The sequence below is a fragment of the Lygodium microphyllum genome, chromosome 28 (assembly GCF_053477565.2).
Source record: "Lygodium microphyllum isolate KBCC chromosome 28, Lygodium_microphyllum_v1.1.10, whole genome shotgun sequence".
NCBI lineage: Eukaryota > Viridiplantae > Streptophyta > Polypodiopsida > Schizaeales > Lygodiaceae > Lygodium > Lygodium microphyllum.
Genome location: NC_141162.1, coordinates 51,009,372 through 51,022,291, shown reverse-complemented (window position 1 = coordinate 51,022,291; position 12,920 = coordinate 51,009,372).

Genomic DNA, 12,920 nt, shown 5'->3' with positions numbered 1-12,920 from the left:
CCATGAGCTATTCAAAAGGCACCCAAGTCATATTAGATCTCAAAGTCCTCAATTGGTGGATCTAGTGGTAAGAGAATGTATTCAAGATTGAAGTTCTATATGATCTCAAACCTCAAAGATCTCATCACTCTAGCTAGCAAAGAGAGTCTCATGGATCCATCCATCAATGTATACGTGAGTATCCATGGTAGAAAGGAGGAGGGATGTGGCGGATGTGAAGACATGAAGAAAAAATGTGTAAAATAAAACAATGAAACAAGAACTAAAGTACTTCCATCTAAATTTGTAAACTTTACATATGAAATTACTTTACAAATATGTATGTAAACTACACAGTTTTTTACTTGAAAGCAATGTCTCTTATTGTCACTTGATACTCTACCGTGTCAAGGCTATGAGTAATTTTTACATCTAAGTTTTACCTAGAATACTTGTTACATAATCATTTGATGTATATTTTATGATGTACATGCTTTTAATACATCTCAAACCCTTAGATTCCTTCAATATATATGAAATAATTGTAATTGATACTAACCAACTTAGATACACTATAAGAAAATGTGGATATAGTGACGATCATTTTCGATGCAAATTAGTGGTGTCACTATTTGCATTTCTATTTGCATCTCAAATAGCAACACCACTCCAAGAAAAAAAAGGGTAAAAACTCGAGTGTATCATTTTTCCGCAAAGAGTTTGAGAGAGAGCAAAAGAGAGAGCAAAAGAGATCGTGGCTTTGGGAGGGACAGGGAAACAAAGAGGGGAAGAGAGAGAAGGAGAGCTTCTTACCGCTGCCACCGCCGTTCGCGAAGAAGAGGGAGAAGTGCACGAAGAAGAAAGAGGGGGCATCACGAAGAGGAGACGAAGAATCTATCCTTGAGCCTTTGTGGTAAGTACATTGTCTCCTCTTGGTTTGTTATTGTTCTTTTTTCTTTTCTTTTGTTTGTTTTTCTTGAGAATGAGGTGCATTGAGGGAGAAAGAGAGGAAATGAGAGAGGGCAAAGAAAAAAGGAAAAGGAGGAGAGAATGAGAGAATAAATATGAAAGATAAAAAATAAAGAGAGAAAGATAGAAAGAGAGAGAGAAAGGGAAAGAGAGGAGAATGAGTGAGAAAACAATGAGGGGGTGAGAGAAATAAAGAGAGGGGCAAAAAAGAAAGAGAAAGAGAGAAAGAAAGAGACGGTGGAGAGAACATGAAACGAAGAGTGCAGAGAGAGGTGGATAAATTGTGTTAGGTAGGTTAGAAAACTAAAGCTACTTCTCGAAGGAAATGGGTATTTAAATTGCCCATGTATTTTTCATACAACAAAGTGGTCTTGGTTAGCCAAGAGAATTCCATTAAAATTTTGAAATGCTAGATTAGGTCAAGTTAGGAAGGATCAAATGTCAACTATCTTAGTGTGTCATCCTAGATCCAAATCAATATTATTTTAAGGGGCCAAGTTGAGACTATACCTTATTAATAAAGCAGTTGATGTATATCACTTCCCCTCATTTCTCACTCTCTTGAAACCAATGCAATGTTCTACTTAAGTTTAAGAGATGATAGCAAAGTAGTTATCTTAAGCTATTGTTAGATAACCATGGTAGGAGACTATAGTCACGATTTAGGCTTGCTTTAGGTTGATCCTTGTGGGGTAGAGGTGGAACTTTCCCTACGAGGTATACTTAAGTAGTTTGAGGTAATGGAGTTTGATTATTGCAAGGAAGTTTTGAGTGGAAGTTACATTGATTACCTCTTGATAAATTTGTGCCATTAGGAATTGAGGATAGACATGTTACAAATATAGATATGCACCTAGATATGATTATAGTCTCTAGATTTACAAGGCCATGCACTCTCTAGAATGTGGATGAAAATGGATTAATTTGTACACACCTTAGATTGACTTTTTGATCTTTCTCCATCATGAAAGAAGTTGGATATGGAATGGCAGGTATTGCTTTATCAATGCTGATCATCTTCCCTATATTAGAACCAAACTTAAGTAGATATAGTGGATAGAAAATTTAAAATTTGTTAAATGTTTATTTTGAAGGAATCTAGGGTTAATCCTATTCTTTTTATAGGATTAAAAAATCGTCTAAATCATGATATTTGTTACGAAGTAACTAAAGTGATTCAGACTGATAGATTTACCATTCTAGGTTATTCTTATTGGCAAAACTATTTTAAAGAAGTTCATCTCGAGACCTTTCTTCCAAATACAAAAACCTAGAGGTTTTTACCAAACCTCAATTACACCATACTATTAATATATCTAATTTCCATGGGTAAATCTTTATAATAGGATTCTTATCATGATGTAATGTCTCTTAGCTACTGGAAAAACTTACATAAAAGATGACTCTTTTCCTTCTACTTGTGCAAGCTCAATAGCTCTTAAAAATTTATATTAAATGTAAGAAGATTTATATGGAATTTTAAAAATTTATATTAAACAAGTTCATTATGTATTGTAAGAGAATGAGAATGCAACGTGTCCACTTGTATCTTCAGGACACGTCTTAGCAGTCCATCGGAAAGGATGTCTAGAAAGCTCCACCCGGCACTCCTAAGGAATGTTAGAGGGTTTGCAATTTAGGACTTTTCCCGTCTGCCACGTAGCGGAAGTATTCTGGCCGTTCCCACTTAGGACCGACCTTAATTAGGGTTTTTCCTATTGGTCATTTCCTAATGGCACTTGGTTTAAGGAGAATGGGAAACGAGAGGGATGAGAAGCTCAACCTCTCTGCCATAAAGCATAGTCCCATTCCGTTCCCCTAAAACAATGTAAATCGGGATTAGTTACAACTCTAGGTTAATGCTCTTGTAGTTCGTGTTCTTTGAATGATCTTCCAGCTGTCCATCTTGATTGAGAAAAGTTCCCGGCCAACCAGAACCACCCATCCGTAGGACGGGCCTATGGCCACATCCTCTGTACTTTCCTCAGGTTTTTTTAGTTATTTAATTACCTAACACATTTAGTTGGACATGTATCAATCAGCTTTCTTAATTAACCTGTTAGGCACTGGTTCTTTCACATAATCATATCACTTGACATAGAAAAGCAATGCCAAACAAGTTCCTTGTTAACAAGTTATCATATTTATCTTGGAAATACATAAAGTGCAGCCCGTAGGCTTATCCTCAATCCTCCCGAAGGCTATCCAGCAATCCACAGGGATCACCAATCCAAGATTCCGCTCGTAGACTAGTATGCAGGCCTCAAGATCCAATCTCGAGTCATGTTAGCCTCTTGTGTAGGGCTCGGAAGGTGAGGGATTTACGACCAGAGCCCCCCTTGGCACCCAAGCGTCCTCCTGCTCCAAGTAGCACTTAATGGAGAGACCTCTCGAAGCGGGTTCGGTCCACCTTCCCGGCACGATTAACAACCCCATTGGTTAGGGTTAAGCAGGCAGTCGGGGGTAACTGAAGATACCTCTCCCTTCAAGCCTTCAACCTGAAGTATTAGATATCCAGTTATCCTTTAATTCATTGATCAAACAAAGCAAAACAGTGCTCTTAAATCTGTAGCAAGCACAATTATTTCCATTGGTCGTTATTGTTGGCCAACTGCTAAGGAGTGAATCCTTCTTTCCGAATGCATACAGCACTCGATCCAGGAACTTCCGACTTAGCAAGATCCCCTATATCTTGGGATTAGGGCCATACGATATTAACCCGACTTGGTCAATACCTTAAGTTCATATGTTATCCCAATTTATTAGTTGGTCTTTTGCTTTCAAGCAATTATCTTTACCCAAGAAAGATTTTATGTTAGAATGATTATTCATCCTCTTGCAAGATGAATTGTGTAAGAATCTACCAACCTCATTCCGAGGAATTTGGCCATTTCCTTGCGATCAATTCACAAGATCGTGCGACTCTACTACTTGTTGCACAAGTGTCGCATCAAGCTATGGGACTATTTACCCTTCGAATGGAGTCACGAAACAATCTGTTCCTGATTACATTAGGTTGACATTGTCAGTCCTAGGGCTCCAAGTTCCATCTTTTTAGCGAAAGGTTATTAAGGACAAACCCTAGATCACTTCTCAAGTATGTTCCAATGTCCCTACATTTCGTGAATGTGGGTAAGTCTTTAGGGTATAGGAGTTCCAGCCTTGGCAATACGAGCAGCTAGGTCACGTGTTAAATCCTACTTAGTTCTTCGAAATTGAATTAACTCTTCTTAAACGATTCCCTTCGCAGTGTTTAGGTGTTTAGGTTTAAGCAAACTTGTTTAATTCTTGAAGATAATTATGCTATCATTTCCATAAACACATGACTCATTGTCTACGCGTAAGTTGATTTTCAACCCTAACTTTTCGATTTAAGATCAAGCATAGGTTAGGTTATAACCTAATTCCAATTAATCATCCTATAACTTGCGAATAAGATTCATGCTAAAACAAGTAGCCTTTTACTAATAATTATGCAGTTGAAAAATGATAATTGATTAGAGTTTGCAATTTCCTATGGGTTATTCACACTTTCCATAATGACTCATTTGCGAAGAAGATTTGTCCTAATAATGCAACATGCAATTTATACTCCCATGCCTAAACGAAGTGCACTATCCTAATTCAATTTTGTAAAACAAAAGGACATTAATCTAATTTTTAATTCATTGCAATGCATAAAAACTACTTGCTAGAAATGCATATCAATCTTTTGCTTACTTTATTTTGTTCGATTCTTGAAAATATTAATGACCGAACTCTTCCGTCGTGAGTTAATTCTTTTAAATTAACCAAAGTGTTTAAGATGAGAAATGCCTCCTATCTCCAAAAATCATCCTCGCACGATTGAATTATAACAACATAAAAGTTAGGAAGGAAAACTTGGACACGTGGTGAGATGCCCACATAGATGCTAGGAGATGATCCTCCTATGGTTGCGCCTTGGGCTTTCTTAGGAGCCATCATGAATGTAGCCTTTTCGCCTTGGGTGCGAAGTTATGATCTTGTCTGTCTCCTTCGTATGCGAACACCCTTAGTGAATTGGGGGAAGGGATTTAGGTGGAATTCACGCGAAATTGGGTGGAAGAATCCCGAAGAGGAGGCAAAAACAAAGGGTATGAAAGGGGCACACGAAGGGGCTTTGGGTTCCCGGGGCAGGGGGGTGTTTTAGTGAGCCCACATGACCAGGGCTAGGAGGCTTTTCTTGAATCCCGAGGGGCGAGGGAATACCAACCCTCGTAGCTAAGGTTTCCAAAAGAACCTCGAAAAGGGGGAAAATGGGTGTAGAAGACCCTTAAGAGTGGATTTTTGTGTGGGGGGACAAAGGGTATGAAGGGGCTTTAAGAATGACTCTTTGTATGGGGGAAAAAAAAAGGCTTAAGGGCCACATGAAGGCCCTTTAAGGGGAAAATTTGGGGGAAAAGGGAGCTTATGGAGGCCTTAGGAGGGAATTTGTGGGGGGGAGGGCTTAAGGGCCACTTGAAGGCCCTTCAATGGAAAATCAGGGGGGAAAGGGGGCTTCTAGAGCCCCCCCCTTAGAAGCTTTGGAAGCTTCTAGAAAGAGGTGCATGGGGGTGGAGGCAGTCGACAGATGGCAATTCGACGGCGTGTTTCCTGTGGCGGCGAAGATGGCGGCGACCTCCTGGCTTCACGATTCTTCTCCTTCTCCATGGCAGCACAGTGGTGGTGATCTCCTTTGGTTGATCACCTCGGCGGCAATCGGCCTCCCGTTGCTGCTGTGGCTCACGGCCCTCTCCCAGCCCCCAGCTCTTCGATAGCGACGTGATGATGTAGCGCGGAGTGGCGGCTTCTCACGTCCACCCTCTCCTTCTATGGTAGCGGGGCCTGGTGGCTCCACGGCAGTGACAACTGTCTTCTTCCTCTCTATCAAATGTTGACAGTATGATGGCTCCCCTATCCTTCACGATCCCTCACGACTTACAACCTTCGCCTTTGTAGCCTCTCCCAACTCGCGGCATGAATTAATAGATGAGGGGAGGGGGGATCCTCCCTCCCCTGCGTGGCATCTCGCATGCCCTCCTCTCTCCTACAAGCTCCATCGAGGAGCTTGATCACACCTTCTATTCCCCTCCCCCTCCAGCACGACAATCGGCTGGGGGGATAAGGGGAGTAATCAAAAACTTTGTCATTAATCCAATTCAATTATCCTTTATAGAGGTGGTTTACGCGTGCTTTGGGAATGTTACATTCTCTCCCCCTTGGAGGAATCGAGATGTCCTCATCTCGAGATAAACTGGGGATATTGGTGGTTGAGAGTGCTTTCATCTATCCAAGTGGCATCCTCTTCGGGATAATCTTTCCATTGGACAAGGCATTCTCTCAAGGTTCTGGATCTCAGTTGTCTCTCCCTAACATCTAAGATCCTGTCAGGCCTTAGTTCAAGGACTCCTTGACTAGGCATTACAACTTGTTGGTCATCAAGTACATGGTTAGGATTAGGTACATACTTCTTCATGTTGAGTGTTGAAATGACTTGTTTTTTGGGCTGATTTTTGTTGTTTTTGAGAGCTGAATGGTTGATTTTATGAGATGATTGATTAGTTTGGAAGTGGTTTGAGAGTGTTTTGGATGATATTGATTGGGTTTTGGAAGATCATGACGTTTATTGGTGGTTCTGTGATGTTCTGATAGGTTCTGTATACCTTTTGTTTTGGTCTGTTTTGTTCTGATTGTCTTCTGTAAAGAGAGATGGAGTATTGATTGATAAACAATGAGATATTGTGAAAGCTTATTGAATGGTTTGTGAGATTTTGGAATGGTTTGAGAATGAGTTATGTGGTTTTGATGACCTTCTGTAACCTTCTGTAGGTCTTCTGTAGAGCTTCTGTCTTTGTTCTGTTCTGTTCTGTACTGTAGCTGTTCTGGTACTGTTCTGTGACTGTTCTGTATGCTTCTGTATGTGTTCTGATGGATGAGAGTGTAGCTTGGGAAAGTTTTCTAGCCTTGGAAAGAGGTGAATACAAGTGCAAAAGAGCTGAAAGAAGTGGAAGAAGTAGCTGCTGAAGACTCAAGAGAAGACTAGAGTGAAGTGACAGTAGTGAGCTATGAAAGGACACTGTAGTGGTTCTGGTGACTCTTCATATCAGACATACCTCTTGGGAGGGGTATCCACGACCTAAGAAGGATTATTGAGAGTGATTTTGAGAGATTGTAGTGAGGATATGATGTATTATTGATGGAGAGAGAGAGAGAGAGAGTCAGAGATAGCCAATTCTACTGAACAGAGTGATTGTATATGAGAGATTGAGAGAGAAGACTATGAAGATATTAAAGATGAATACTATGTGATGTATTTCCATTCAAAGATGGTGTATTCTTTTGATTTCTTTGTTTTATTGATGGATTTTGTGAAGATGTTGAAGAATATGATTGATTCTATCAAAACCATGGGAGATCTACATGATACTGCATGAAGATTTGTTGTGCCTGGTGTTCTTTTCTTCATTGTGATCATATAAAACATGATAAACAAGCTTGTTGGTGTTACAAGATAGATTTTCTTGCAAGAGAATTCCTTTTCCTTGGTGTTCTCTTGGGGCTCCATGTTTTTGGTGCGCAGCCGGGGAAACTTGACATCAACAAGCACCAGAAGAGGCTGAAAATGAAGGAAATGGCATTGCCAAGAAGAAAAGAATTCAATGGATGTTTGTAAAGTTCCTTCTTCCACTGAAGAGTTGGAATTTCTCATAATCAAAGCCACTTTCCACAAGAAGTTCATCCCACAATGGCGGAAACACATCACCATCATGATGCATGCTCTATTTGGTGGACAGTTTCCTCTTCCTGTTGAAGCAGCAGAAACTTACATCTTGGTGGCAAACTGTTTGGGAATAAACTGAAGAGCATAAACAGAGAGAATGACCATCTATGGAAGATTTGGCATTCATTGAGAAGTTTCCAGACAACATCAAGTGGGAGATTGTGAAGAAGCTTCAGGAGTCTTGGTCTGTAGAGGTTCACAAAGACAAGAAAGAAAAGAGTTGGAATTTGTTCATGGATGATCAATAGCAAGATACATGGGATGCTTGGTGCACTGATAATCTTATGTTTGTTCAATTAGCAATCCACTGGAAGTTGGTAGACAGAGTGTTTTTCACAACATACACTGTTGAAACCATCAGAAGCTGGCATTACTATGATGATGGCACACCCACAATGCTCAGACGTATGCATTTTGACACCTTCAGAACCGAATACCTTCCTCTGTGCAGTGGCATGAAAGCAGAATTCAGGGACGTTGAAAAGAAAGAAGTAGAAGAAATGTTGGCAAGAGAATCCTCCAGAGACTGAAGCCTTTTGTTAACCCTCTGTGGACCACTAACAACCTAGTGGAGCCAACCCCCTGATGAATGACGCAATAAAGAGGCAAGCGTTAGAACGAGTCTAGAGGTACGTGAGAAGAGAGAAAGCAAAAATCAGAGCCGAGAGCGCAGCAGAAGCCGCCTTTGATGCCCTTGCGGAACTCTTTACAGAAGTCCCAATGGCACATCAAGCCCTTCCTCCTCCTGCTGGAGGTCCACTTCCAAGCTAGATCCGCCCTGGAAATATTGATGACAGGCCAGCGAATGTAGTCCCATTGCCAGTTTTTAAGGGAGAGTACAATGAAGACCCCGATCTTCATGTAGCAGAGTTTATGGTAGCGTGTGTGGCTAACAATGTCAGAACCCCTGAGCATTGGTTAGCGATATTCTCCACCACTTTCAAGGGCGCGGCGTTTCAGTGGTATGAGAGACAAGCAGCAGGAACTTTTGGCACATGGGACGACCTAAAGTTGGCCTTCCTCACTAAATTCAAGCGTGAAGGTTTTGAAGAGCGGATGCAAGAGGAATTTATGAACCTAAGTCAGTCTTCTAGAGAAAGAGTGGAAGCTTATGTCTCACGAATGGAATCCATCCTGAAGAGATGGACTAACCATAATCTAGATGATGGCATTCAGAAGGGGGTGTTTCTCAGAGGATTACAACCAGAAGTCCGTAAGTTTGTGGAGCTGCAAAGACCAGCCACCCTGCAAGCTGCAACAGAAGGTGCAAGACTGTACGATGAAGTGGAAGCTAGATTGGCGATGAATTCAGGAAGAGGAGTCCTACCTCCTCTGATGCCAGGAATGATGTACCCACCAAATGCAGTCCCAGGGACTGTCCCCTACCCCTACCAACAGATGCCCTCCGTATCACAGTACAGTGCACCAAATCCATAGTGGCCACAATCCATGCCTCAAATGATGGTTCAACCACAACAACAATGGTCCCAACCAATTTCCTCAATGCCAAATCAGCAGCAACAGTGGAATCCTACCAACTGGAGCCAACAGCCAACAGTTCAAACAGGAGCTCTGAATCAGAACCAGAACAGAGACCCCTCTGTACCAGCCCAACCCGTTTATGCAATGATTACAGAGACTCCTCAAAACTCTCCTGCCAGTGCCCCAGGAGGAAAAAGCTTGAAGGACTACTTATCCAACTCAATTGCAAACATAAAAAAGGAGTTGATGGATGTGATTACAGAACAACTACAGACGTTGAAAGTGAATACCGCTAGCCTATCCAATGTTGCAGGAGCAGGAAGAGATGTGATGCGGTCAAATACTTGGTGTGGTAAGTGTCATCAAGCACGCCATTTAGCCACTGAATGTACACGAAAACCAACTATTCATGGGGCCTTCTGTTCCTACTGTTTGCGGAAGAACCATACAGAGGACATTTTCTCTCTGAAGAAGATGCATGATAGGAGAAGGAAGGAAGAAGACGCAAGATTCAACTTGTTGGAATCCAAAATGACAACACAGGATATTGGACCCAAGCCTAGAGAGTTTGGTCCTAATTTTGGACCCAGAAGATTTCCCTCTCAAAGTTACAGAGGAAGACAGTCTGGCGGTGGTCAGAGATCAGAAGTGGAGTGTTACAGATGCGGAGAAAAGGGACACATCTCACCAAATTGTCCAAATCCTCGAAGGTCAGTGGATTACAAGCCCTTATGCAGTCGATGCAAAGGAGAAGGCCACACTGCAAAAGACTGTCCAAGCCCAGCCCCAGTGAAAAACAGTGCTACTGATAGTCCGGCCAAGGCCCAAGAGCCTACCTCCAATTTAGTGGAATTGGAAGTTGCTGCCATAACACGTGCAAATAAGAAGGAACCATCTATCCAGAAAGAAAATAACCCTCCTTCCAGAACAGTGAAGTTCAATCTTCCACCAGAAGAACAGAACAGAACAGAGCCTGACAGTGCCGTACAGAGCCCTACAGTGCCACAGAGAGTTACAGAGACAGGACCAGAGGTCCAGGATACAGAAGACGAGGACGTGCCACAAGTGGCAGAAGAAGTTCCCATGATGCCCCTGTTGGAAGAAAGAGGGAAAATGAAAATGGGTGTTGCCCCATTCCCTAACCGGTTAGAGAAGCCAATGGATCCTATTAAGGAATACGATCTGGTTAGAGACCTAGATACCTTTAAACCAAACCTCACATTCCGACAATTATTGATGTTGTCTCCCAGTTGCCGAAAAAGGTTCAAAAGTATACTGACAAGAAGACGTGGTTTAAGGATTGCTTCCTCAACAGCAACAAAGTCCAACAAGGCTCCAGAGCCTGTAAAAGAAGTGGATGTGGCTAACGCTTTCCTAGATCCGGGTACTCCAGAGACTGGCATGTGGATAGAAGGATGTTTTATTGCAAATGCACTGATTGATGGTGGTTCATCAGTGAACATTATGACGGATGTGACAATGAAGGATCTAGGCCTACAAGGTGTGCAACCAACCCAATGGCTCATCAGACTAGCAGATCAGAGTAGAATCAAGCCTTTGGGCATTCTCCCATATGTGAAGACTACAGTGGCTGGAAAAGATTATTGGCTAACCTATTTGGTGGTGAAGCCAAACTCTTATGGCACATTCTATCTGGGTAGACCATGGCAAGGATGGATTGGTTCAAAGGAACCTTGACCTTGGGTAGAGGACCCAACAAAGTGGTGCTGAAACTTTATGGTTCTCAAAAAGGACATGGATCCACCTCCTTGGAATTATCTTCTAACTCCCCTGATGAGGCTACGGATGGAACATCAGCAGACGAAGATGCTGTCAAACAAATCCTTCCCAAGAAAACAGTGGCACATTCCTTAACAGTGGATACTGTAAGCCGACTTCCAAAAGATGCAAAGCCATTATCAATGGGTGAATACTTCCTGCCTGAACCAGGAATGACTTCTGAAATCACTTCTGACAGTGAGATAGAAGCATGGATGTACTGCTCTCCCTGTTACATGGCCACAGCAAAGACAGAGGCAGGAGAGGAAACAGAGAATCTGTTCTTCTGTTACAGAGTGCCTACAGAGACAGAAGCAGAGACAGAACCAGAAACAGAAGCAGAGACAGAAGCAGGGACAGAAGCAGAGACAGAAGAGGATGAATATGATATGGACGAAGAAGGTGATGAAGGTGAGCCAGAAGAATCTATCCCACCTGAAGAGGATACATTTGAGGAAGAAGTTCCAAAAGCTTCAGAAGCAGACGAGCTCATGCTATGGAACAGAATGGTGATGGTACCATTTAGTCTAGTAAATGGATCTTCTCATATGCAAAATTCTTATAAGACGTGGGTTAAGAAGCACAAGCCGTCTTTTAGTAGTGTCTCCTACCGTCCTAACCCATCCTTGCCAAAAAAAGATGATGATGATGCACCATGCCAACAAGCACCAATCCCACCAACCCAACAGGCATCCGAGGGTCCCTGTTATGTGATGTTCCTAGATGTGTCATCTTCAGAAGAGGAGTCTTCAAGTCAAGAGGTAATTAATCTTGAAACCAAACCCGAAACGGCTCTAATCCCATTTCAACATCTTAAGGAGCAACCTAAGTCTCCACGAAAAGAAGAAGTTGGTTCTAGTGGGACATCAGAAGAGGACACCACTCCCTTGAAGGAGTCGGATCTGTATCCAGAAGCAGTCCGTGGGACCTTCATCCGTGAAGTAGAAGGTGAAAGGCAGTTAACCTTTGTGGATGCAGATGGCACTGAATGCCACTTAAAGGTGGGTAGCAATCTCCCAGAAGAGGAGTTGTCAACCTTGTACAACTTGTTGAAAGAAAATTTGGACGTATTTGCATGGTCCTACAAAGACCTAAAGGGGATTGATCCCACAATATGTCAACATCATATTGACTTGGAGCCTGATGCCAAGCCAGTACGGCAACGACAGCGGCGAATGAACCCGAATTATTCCACATTGGTGAAAGCGGAGCTGCTGAAGCTTCTGGAAGCCGAGTTCATCTATCCAGTGGCAAATAGTGAATGGGTTTCACCCATCGTGGTTGTACCCAAGATGAATGGCAAATTGCGAATATGTGTGGATTTCCGAAAGCTTAATTCCAAGACAAAGAAGGATCACTTTCCTATCCCTTTCACAGACCAACTGTTGGACACAGTGGCAGGACATGAGCTTTATTCCCTTTTGGATGGATTCAGCGGATACAACCAAGTGCAGATCGCAGAAGAAGACCAACCAAAACAACCTTCACCACAGAATGGGGGACCTACGCTTACCAAGTGATGCCATTTGGGCTCTGCAATGCCCCTGCTACTTTCCAATGAGTCATGATGGCCGCATTTCAAAATCATCTGCACGACTTCATTGAGGTATATTTGGATGACTTCTGTGTCTATAGTTTGATCCGTGAACACTGGGAACACCTGGAACAATGCTTTGACCGATACCGGGAGTATGGGATTTCCCTCAACCCCGACAAATGCATCTTTGGGGTCTCTTTTGGAGTTCTGTTGGGCCACATTGTCTCTGCACAAGGGATATCAACAGACCCTGCAAAGATCGAAAAGATTGCAGCTCTGACAGCACCCACCAACCTCAAACAGTTGAGGGGATTCCTAGGCCATGTGGGTTATTACAGAAGGTTCATAGCCCATTTTGCAACAAAGGCAACCTCCTTGCACAAGCTTCTGAGG